This window comes from Spinacia oleracea, chromosome 4, assembly GCF_020520425.1.
Source record: "Spinacia oleracea cultivar Varoflay chromosome 4, BTI_SOV_V1, whole genome shotgun sequence".
Classification (NCBI taxonomy): Eukaryota; Viridiplantae; Streptophyta; class Magnoliopsida; order Caryophyllales; family Amaranthaceae; genus Spinacia; species Spinacia oleracea.
In genome coordinates this window covers 114,657,226-114,665,539 of record NC_079490.1, presented here as the reverse complement: position 1 = coordinate 114,665,539, position 8,314 = coordinate 114,657,226, and the positions used below count along the sequence as shown (strand labels likewise).

Sequence of the window (8,314 nt, the reverse complement as noted above, 5' to 3'; positions counted from 1 at the left end):
CATTTTAGCTATTGGTAGTTTGTATTCTACGTATTTGGTATTTTGGTATTTTGTATTGGACATATTTTGAGCTTGACTATTTAGGCTTCGGCCTCGTAGTCTTGCTTTGTTTTTAGGTTCATTTCTTTTAATATAAGTTTGACTATTTTCTATGTGTGCTATTGGATGAATTGTTTAGAATTTGGACTATATATGCCATTTTGGGCCATATATGACCTATATCGAGCCAAATGAGCCTTAGCTGTGCATAAATAACTTGAAATGAATCTTAGAAACATCTAACTAAGCATATGACACATAAAAAAGGTTTAGAATTTGGACTTAGGTTCATTTATTTAGATTTGGAATCGAAACTGCCATTTTTGGCCACAAAAGACCTATATCGACCCAAATGACCCATAGGCGTGCATAACGAACTTGAAATGAGTTTCATAATCATATCACTAATCATATGAATCATTGTATATATTGTGATAATTATTATGCAAATTATGTATTTGTTTTGTGACGTGGTTTTGTTTCTTTAATTTCAGGTATATCTCTATCATGGATGATAATGATGACCGTAGTATGGATGAGCAGATGGATGATGATGATGAACGTAGTGAGGATGGGGATTATGATGCAGCGGTGGAGGAGGATAAAGGTGAGTCGGAAGATCGTGAATATGATGAATATATACACATAATTGAGCAGTTTGAGGTTATGGCCGATAGGGCCCCCCAAATTGATAACCAGCAAAATGTGGTGGCAAATGAAGTTAGCACAAGTAATAGTGTTATAAAGCGTGTGAAGAGAAAGGGGAGAGGGCTAACAAAAGGACTTGGGGCGAGAGAAGAGATGTACTTGGAGTACAATGAATTCGATAACCCTTGTGGTAAGTGGCGCCGTAAGTATGCAACATTTACAGGCCTTTGTATGCGGAAGATTTCAATTTTGTTGAAATGGGAGGATGTACCCGAGGGCTTGAAGAAAACTTTTTGGGATGATACAATGGTAAGACTAATTTTTAATTCTAGAAATTTATCTAATCGTGTACTTGATGTCCGAACTAGAGCATGCAAATAGTCCGAACATAACTATGGCATGCACAACTAATACGTCCGAACATAACAACGACATGATCAGCTGCTGAACAGATCAGAAACTGATTAGTTCAGCTGCTGATCTGCTTCTGCTGATCTGTAGCTGAACTGATCAGTTTCTGATCTGTTGAGCTGCAGATCTGCAGCTGAACTGATCAGATTCTCATCTGTTTAGCAGCTGATCTGCTGCTGAACAGATCAGAATCTGATCAGTTCAGCTGCAGATCAGCAGTAGCAGATTAGCTGCTGAATAGATCAGAAACTGATCAGTTCAGCTGCTGATCCGCTGCTGCTGATCTGCAGCTGAATAGATCAGAAACTGATCTGTTCAGCTGCAGATCAGCAGAACAAATTTCATCAGTCAAAAGGTTTTTCTCATAAACGCATCAGAAGAGCTAGTGAGAAAAAAACATCTGAAGCCTTTGGGACTTCTCAAAAGAATTTGGAATTGTGTTCTTGTGAGGCAAATGTTTTGGTTATTGTGGGAGACCGAGGGTGGAGAGAATATGGGGCAAGGTTTATATTAGTGTAAATAAATACTAATGATACTGCGTTACCGCGTCATTGGTGCATTATTTTGATTGATCCATTAGGTGAACCAAGATTAGTATAATGCAACCATTAGTTCGTTACTTTAATCTGACTAAAATTATACTAATTAATCGCTATAAACAGATCATAATCTGATCAGTTCAGCTGCAGATCAGCAGCAGCAGATCAGCAGCTGAACTGATCAGAATCAGAAACTGATCTGTTCCGCTGCAGATCAACAGCAGCAGATCAGCAGCTGAACAGGTCAATTTCTGATCTGTTCAGCTGCTGATCATATGTCTTGCGCTCGGGAATATATGCTTGGGACTATACATGTTAACTAACATTTCCATGTTTATTTGTTTGTGTAGAATCAATTCCATATTGAACCTTCCCAAGCTAGGAAAGATGTTTTTGAATCTAATCTATGTTTGAGATTCAAAAATTTCAAAGCCAAGTTGGTGAGTGGCTGGATTTCTAAGACGAGAGAGATAAGTAAGGCAGAGAAAGGTGAAAATGAAGGAGAAAATGACGGTGAAAATGAAGGTGAAAAAGAAGGTGAAAAAGCGCCACCGATAAAGCTCCCTTTTGACATTTGGAAGCACATCACACCAGGGGAATGGGAGGCTTTTATTGCACAAAAAACAACTTCAGATGCAGTAGTAAATTTTCAAACAATCTACCTATGTACTTTATAAATTTATTGTTTACATTTTGCATTGAAGTTGACATGTATACTTTGTAGGAAAAGCGCCAAAAGTGTTCAAATTATGTAAAGAAGAAAAAACATAGTCATCGGCTAGGTCCGGAGACTTATGAAGAAAAGAGGAAGAGATGGAAAGAAAAAGGATTATACCCCAACGGTGGCAACACCCGTGCCAATGATTGGTGGTGTTCGATGCATAGTCTCGACAAAAATGGGAAATATGTAATTGTTAATCCCGAAACAAAAGAGGCTTGTGATAAACTAGTAAGTAAATGGAGTTATTTTCAATAATTTGAATTAATATATATATATATATATATATATATATATATATATATATATATATATATATATATATATATATATATATATATATACGGATATTTCATGAAATACCCCTGAGTTTTGCAATAACCTACCAAATGCCCATCAAGTTTCAATAAGTCACCAAATACCCCTCACAAATGACTTAATACCCCAAATACCCCTTCATGACGTCATCATCCTCATAATCAACAAATTACGATCTAATTACCTACCTAATCCCTAATTAACCCCCCTAATCCCTAATTACCCACCTAATTCCCCATTAACCCACCCACCCATTAACCCACCCATTTCCTTTTCTTTTCTCTCTCCCCTTCCTTCTTCCACTACTTCCTTCCTCTTGTTCACTCTCTCTCCTACTCCATTACCACCACCTATCTTCTTCGGTTTTTTATCCCACCCGATTTTGATTTTCCGCCGAGGGAGTACAACTTCCCCTCTCTCCTTTCTCAACCACTTGCTCGACTTGGGAAGTGGGTAGCGATAGGACACCATCCCTATAATCTCATCTCTCACCTCCAATACTTTCAACACCCCACCAAAACCCACCATCAAGTCCATCACCACCGTATCCACCATATCACCATCATGGATATGCTCAATTGATTGCATTCAAATAAAATATCCGTAAAAATTATTTAGTACCAAGTACGGGGTATTTTATACATAGTACTAAGAAATCAAAATCCCAATGTTCAATCCATTATTTCAACCAAAATCCCAAATTACGAAGATCATGTTTTTTATTTCTTTTCTTTTTAATTTTTTATGGGTTGGATTTATTTAGTTGTTCTTTGATTTTGTTTGTAAGTTTTCGCATTTTCCAATTGAACATTTTGTTTGAAAGAGGTAATTGAATTGTAGAAATTGGGTGGATTCAATGGGGAATCTAATTGGATAATTGGGGAATTATAGAGGTTGGGGGCATGGAGGGGTGAGAAATCCGGCATGAAGATCTCGCGGATTTTGGCGGAAACTATGGTGAAGAGGGAAGCAGACGGAGAAGACGAAAGAAGTGAAGAGGGGAGGGACTAGGAGGAGAAGAACTGAAGGTGGTGGTTGCTTCCATGGAGGTGGTGAAACTGAAACGATTGAACTCGAGCTTGAGCTGAGGAATCCAACTCCCAATTCCTCCAATGAAGCACGAAAAGAAAAGGAGGGCGACGAGCAGAGGGTGTGGTGGTGGAAGGCGGAGGAAATTTCAAGGAATACGGTATGGGGAGAGGGGAAATAAAATCTAAAATGAATAAAGACAAAAATGGGTTAATCTAGAAAAATGGGTTAATGGGTGGGTTAATTAGATGTTAATTGAGTTAATTAGGGTTGATGACGTCATGAAGGGGTATTTGGGGTATTAAGTCATTTGTGAGGGGTATTTGGTGAATTATTGAAACTTGATGGGCATTTGGTGAATTATTGCAAAACTCGGGGGTATTTCATGAAATATCCGTATATATATATATATATATATATATATATATATATATATATATATATATATATTATACATTTTGTCTACCTTTGCTATTAATATAACTATCACTTTCTATATTGTTTTCATAAAATAGGTTGAATATCAACAAGCATGTGCCGAAGGTAATGTTTCTACAGTTTTAAACAAGGATCCCTTGTACATGACTCTTGGACCTAACCCTCCCGGGCATCCAAGAGGTTTCGGAGGGGTACGTGTTGGCTTGAAAAAGGCGTATGGTGAAGAATATCACAAGCTCACCAACTCAAACTTCAGTGCATCTTCAACAGCTTCAGATATAGCTTCGATGAGAGAAGAACTGAAGAAGGAGATAACCGAGGCAATCCTACAACAGATGGGCTTACAAAGCTTGGAGTTCCCCCGCCGTAGCCCTTTGGATTCATCAAGCCAACCAATTCTTGAACTTCAACCAAATAATGAAGGTCAAGAACCTACTGGAGTTCAACCACCTGCTAGAGTTCAGCCGTCTACTGGAGTTCAACCAATGCTTGAATTAAAGGTGAGGTGAATTCTGGAGTTTAATTCAGTAATGTTCTTATATAAATGTTGGAGTTTAATTCATTCAATAACGTGATGGCTAAATTTTTACTTATTGCATATCCTGATGGTTGAATGTTAGGAGGAGACGCCTTGCGAACTACTACACCCGGGACAATCAAATGGTGATAAATTGTATGTGGTGGCCGATGCGAATGCACAACCACAAAGTGACCGGACACTAGTCCACTTCAAGAAAGTCCCGAGTGGTTATTATACGGTCAGCCCATTCAATGTTCATGAAGACTATTTGGATTGGATACTTCCGGTGCCCAACAATTTTCTCCATACTTTGGCCGATGCCTCCGGATCTTATGTACTATGGCCATTTACATGGGTGAAGTTGTCAGACGAGGTGTTTTGTGTTTCTAATTCCACGCCTTTCTATTTTGCATAATATTTCCTATATGTTTCAATAAACAAGTTTTTTCATAATCTCTTGGTTTTTGTAAATTAACCTTGCAGATCATCAAGAAACTAAAAGCGCCACCAATGAAAGCTAAACCAAAGAAACCACCAACTTAAGCTAGCAAAGATGGTCAACGATCAATGGAGTTGATTGCAAAAGGAAGTTCACAAGGCAAGAGTCAAGACTCCAAACTTAAATCATCGAAAGGTCCAGTTTCTCATGCAAATTTACTTGTGGAATCAGATGTTTTTGACTCTCTTAGTAAGCCGTGCAAATGGTTGCATAGTCTTGTTAGTGAGTTACCGGGTGATAATGCTATTGGAGTTCAGATGGACATGTCATTATTCCACTTTTTCGAGCATAGCATAGACGATATATGTGAATTCCTCAAAGGTGATATGATTAATATCTCAATGATACAAGTCTTCATGAGGTAATTAATATAGTTAGTTATGGTAATGCATTTAATAAGGTAAATGGTTTGCCAAGTTTGGATTATTCTTATCTTTGCTTGTTCTTTAGGTCTCTTCAGTTCGATGATTTTAGTTCGAATAGTCATATTGGGTGGTTGGATCCACAATCAATAAGTGGTGCTAGTTGCATGAACAATCGAGACGAAGTCAGTCAATATCTCGATGACGGTATCCGTCAATGCACAAAAGTGAAAAACAAGTTCATATTAGCCCCGTACTTTGAAGAGTATGCCTTTGCTTTAATATCTTTATTGTCCTACATTAGTGTCGATTATAATGATATTTTGTGATTGTTGTGGCATATTATGGATTATTAAACCACTCTTTTGTGATTACAACCTCCATTGGATGCTCCTTGTGATATGTGTTTCAAGCCACACAAATTTTCAATTTGATTCTTGTCGTCGAGATCCATTACGATCCGTGTTGGTCAAGTCACTATTGAATAAGTACATTCCGTATTTAGTTTTTTTTGTACATATCAAATAAAACTTGCAATCATATTTTACATTCAAGCATTTAATGTTAATTAACTTCCAATGAATTGTGGAATTGCAGAGTGTTGATGAAAATGAATGTCAAAAAAAGCGCACTTCCTCAATGGAAATCAGTTAAGGTAAATAATAACATGTTCACTACTTATTGTACGGCCAAAACAATTACATTTCCTATTATCTAATTTATGTTGTCTTTAATCTAGTGCGCCCAACAAGAGGGTGGGGTCGAGTGTGGCTATTACGTGATGAAATTCATGCATGACATATTCAAAAGTTGCAAGGAAGTTCAAGATCTGGAAAAGGTACATAAAATATCTTATTTATGATGTTTTATTAGGCTAGAAATTAGTTAAAAAAACTCTTCGCCTATAATTGGCATGAACCGTCGAAAATGCCATTTTGGACCAAATATGACCTATATCGTCCCAAATGAGCCTTATGTGTGCATAAAGAACTTGAAATGAGTCTTATAAACATATAACTAATCATATGAATCATGAAAAAGATTTAGAAAGTGTCCTTAGGTTCATTTGTTAGTAGTTGGGATCGAAAATGCCATTTTTGGCCAAAAATGACCTATATCGACCCAAATGACCCATAGACGTTCATAAATATCATGAAATGAGTCTTATAATCATATAACTAATCATATGAATAATGAAAAACGTTTAGAATATCGAAATAGGTTCATTTGTTGGTAGTTGGGATCGAAAATGCCATTTTTGGCCAAAAATGACCTATATCGACCCAAATGAACCATAGGCGTGCATAACGAACTTGAAATGAGTCTTATAATCATATTACTAATCATATGAATCATGAAAATCCTCCTATCACCAGGGTTCGATATTACTGGACTACCCTAGAACCGGATTGCTACTTCTTTGTCAAGAATTTCCTACCTGCCAAAAGTGTGCGAATCTAAAACACATTCCCCCATCCTTGCTATATTCTCAATCATCGCCATGACCATTCTCAGCTTGGGGTATCGACGTCATCGGTAAAATCACTCCAACAGGTACCGGGGTCATGAGTTCATACTTGTTGCCATCGACTATTTCACCAAATGGGTTGAAGCCAGGTCATTCAAAGTGTTGGGTTCCAAGCAAGTGACCCAGTTCATACAAGAAAACATCATATGCAGATACGGATTTCCTCATCAGTTCATTAGCAACCAGGGAACCCATTTTCAAGGAGAGTGTGAAGATCTGTTCACCGAGTACAAAATCCACCATCATCGTTCTTCGCCTTACTGCCCACAAACTAATGGGGCAAACTAATAGAACAAGAATGTCAAAACCATCATCATGAAAATGACAACCAATTACAAAGACTGGCCCTAGAAGCTGCACTTCACATTGTGGGGGTATCGAAATTCAATTCGCACTTCAACTGGTGCAACCCCATTCTCATTAGTCTATGGAATGGAGGCAGTACAACCTATCATGCTGGAAATACCTTCTCTAAGAATAGTCCTCGAAAGCAAAATCCCAGAAGCTGCATGGGTACAAGCAAGGTATGGTGAGCTAATCATGCTTGATGAGCATCGGCTTCAAGCCGCTCATCACATACAAGTCTATCAGCGCCGAGTGGCCAGACATTTCAACAAGAGGGTCAGAACCCGAAACACACGGGAAGGCGAGCTTGTCCTGAATGCCCTTCTCAAAAGCGTCATGGACCCAAGGGGAAAATTCAAACCCAATTGGGCAGGACCATACATTGTCAAGAAAATCCTCTCCGGGGGAGCAGTCGAATTAACGGATGTCGATGGAACAGAATTCCGATCTCTGACAAACCTCGATCAACTCAAGAAGTTCTATGTCTAAGTTCAATGTTCAAATTGAAAATCCAATTCAAAAAGTTCTGTAAGGTTAAATCTACGTTCGACCTGATTCCTTAACGGGACACGTAGGCAACCTCATTCCGAGGCCCGGCCACTTTAATACAAAAAAATTCAAAATTTCCTCAATTAAGGGCATTCTAAAAATCAAATTCAAAACTCAATGGTTGTTGTCTTTATTCCAAATGTGCCAATTCAAAGCAAAGCATGTTTAAGCAGAATTTAGCACAATAACTATTTATTTGGCTCTAAAGCCTTCAAAGCTAATTCATAAACAAGGTTAGAATCAAGTGAAGCAAAGTTCAAAGCCTTTTCACTTCCACTAAACACACTTCCTAAACACATTTCTAAACACATTCTTAAACACAATTCCTTCTAGTAAAACTTCAAACACATTAGCCTACAAAGATCTAGGGT

The 8,314-nt window shown here is 37.9% G+C and overlaps 1 long non-coding RNA gene across 1 annotated transcript; it reads left to right on the top strand.

The window, feature by feature from the left end:
* The first annotated feature begins 5,947 nt into the window (after nucleotides 1-5,947).
* Nucleotides 5,948-6,361, top strand: LOC110787031 (uncharacterized). Its single transcript, XR_002533003.2, has 3 exons — nucleotides 5,948-6,009; nucleotides 6,119-6,176; nucleotides 6,261-6,361. It is a non-coding gene; the product is annotated as an uncharacterized lncRNA (long non-coding RNA).
* The last annotated feature ends 1,953 nt before the right edge of the window (nucleotides 6,362-8,314 follow it).